The sequence below is a fragment of the Phoxinus phoxinus genome, assembly GCF_949152265.1.
Source record: "Phoxinus phoxinus genome assembly, chromosome: 9".
Classification (NCBI taxonomy): Eukaryota; Metazoa; Chordata; class Actinopteri; order Cypriniformes; family Leuciscidae; genus Phoxinus; species Phoxinus phoxinus.
The window spans coordinates 307501-310000 of record NC_136884.1 but is presented as its reverse complement, the minus strand read 5'-3'; the positions used below and the strand labels follow the sequence as shown (position 1 = coordinate 310000).

General features: G+C 35.6%; 1 protein-coding gene across 1 annotated transcript in view; it reads left to right on the top strand.

Moving 5' to 3' along the window:
* lrig3 (leucine-rich repeats and immunoglobulin-like domains 3) overlaps positions 1-2500 on the top strand; it is a 28683-nt gene that overhangs the window by 3983 nt on the left and 22200 nt on the right. The gene's annotated exons all lie outside the window — the stretch shown is intronic.

Genomic DNA, 2500 nt, shown 5'->3' with positions numbered 1-2500 from the left:
CAGAAGAAACATTCCATGAATACTGTTTTTCTTCTAACGTTCTGACTCTGAGAACATTATTAAAGAGCAGATAACGTTCAATGAGCGTTCTATAATGTAACTTTTGTTCATTACTTTGAGAGATATATCTGAGCTTTATTAAGAACATTATTAACGGTTCTGTAGTGGACTCACCGGAGCGTCCGGCTCGCGGCCCTGAGGACAAACTCAGTGTGTAATTTCATTAACTCTAAGAGGTGTGTGTGGCGAGCGCGGAGTGTGTCGTACACTGCTCTCTTCATGAGCCACTCGCTCACAGAGTCGGGTTTGTTCTGAGAGCGCCGCACTGTTCAACCGTTAGACGTGTGTGTGTTCTTGAGGATCATATCTGATACATCAGGATTGTGTGGCTCTTTTACTCTGATGAATTAAAAAAACAGCTAAATTTTTTTGCAGAGTTTTATGATGCAACTCTGATGCTTGTAATGTAAATCAATGAGATATTTATAACACTAGCTGATACTTACATAAAATGCATATCAATATCTGCCAATAATGTGTCTTAGTAAGATGCTTTTTCAAACATATAACGCAATGCAATAATGATGATTGACAGATGAGCAAATAAACCTTCCTTAAAAGCCTGATGATCATATTTGATACTCACGATTTTTATAATAAATGATGATAATAATCAGACCAGCTGAAATATTACTAACAATATCACAGTTATTCTCACGTTTGCTTGATAAAACCAGGTCAGATTGACAGCAGAAGCTCGAGCTGAAGGACGTTACTATTAAACTAAAGACTTTAACTTGATATAAGAGTGTAACCTCACAGAAGGACGGATCATGTGATCATCAGATATGAATATGAGTCAGGAGCTTTAGGGTTAAGCACATTCTTGCCTGAACAAACACACTAAGTTCCAGAATACCCAGAATCCCCTGCTCCTCCACAGACCGCAGTATACCTGCAGGAATGAGTGTGTGTGTGAGTGTGTGTGTGTGTGTGAGTGTGTGAGTGTGTGTGTGTGTGTGTGAGTGTGTGTGTGTGTGTGTGTGTGTGTGTGTGTGTGTGTGTGTGTGTGTCTGCACAGAATCGGCCCTTCTTCCACTCGTAAACACCGTCAGCTGTCAAACACACGGCCATGTTTGTGCTGGCGGAGACGAGCCATCGGAGCAGTGCATGCTGGGAAGGGTTTCTGCTATTCTGAGTATAATGACTGGCATGTGTCCACAGACCTGAGACTCAGGACTCCAGAGACTGATCTTCTACACTAAAGATATTACACTCATATTTAACGTCAGTAAATGTGCCGTCAATAAACACAATGCTGGGCGTCGCTTTTACAACTACATGTCTGAGTTACTTTCTCTTAAAACAAACAAGCAAATCCAGTGTTCATTCCAGTAACAGAACATTTTAATTTCCATAAAAAGTAACAGTTGCTATAATATATTTATTTAATACGTTATTAAATATGAATGGCTTGCAAGCAAGATAAAATATGCTTTACATTTCTTTTTTAAATCAATGCTTGATAAGTTGTTGTTTTTAATAATAGATGATTAGCTTGAGGCCATAATCATGACTACACATGAAAGCACATGCGCCGTTTGCTTAATAAGAATTGATTTCTGTCTGTCTGTCCCTCTGATTATGTAGAGCAATCAAACATTCAATCCAAACACTAACCTACTTATAATTCATAATGACCCTGAAACGTGCCATGATTCCTGGATCATGAACTCCGCATCACAAACTCGTGTGGAAGATTGTAAAGGGTTTAGTGAAAATATACTTTTGGGTTTATAAAGCTTTAGTTTTACTCATGTTTAAAGGGCCAAAATCATCTCTTTCTCTTTCTCATTGACTTCATGCAAGCTGCTGAAATCATAAATGATGACATATGGTGTCAAAATTGACAAATTATGATGTAAAAAGTCGAAATTATGACATACTGAGTCAATTATGAGATGAAAAGTCAAAATGGTAACTTAAAAAGTCAAAATTGTGACAGTCAAAATTGACAAAAATGTGAAATTATGAGTTAAAAAGTCAAATTATGACATTAAAAGTCACATTTGTGGCATTAAAAGTCACATTTGTGGCATTAAAAGTCAAAATTATGACAAAAATGTAAAATTATGAGTTATAATTTTGTGATGTAAAGTCGAAATTATGACTTAAAAAGTCAAATTATGACATTTAAAGTCAAACATATGACAAAGTCATAATTATGAGATGAAAAGTCAAAATGGTAACTTGAAAAGTCAAAATTGTGACAGTCAAAATTGACAAAATTGTGAGTCAAAATTGACAAAATTGTGACCGTCAAAATTGACAAAATTGTGACAGTCAAAATTGACAAAATTGTGACAGTCAAAATTGACAAAATTGTGACCGTCAAAATTGACAAAATTGTGACAGTCAAAATTGACAAAATTGTGACAGTCAAAATTGACAAAAATGTGAAATTATGAGTTAAAAAGTCCAATTATTACATTAAAAGTCA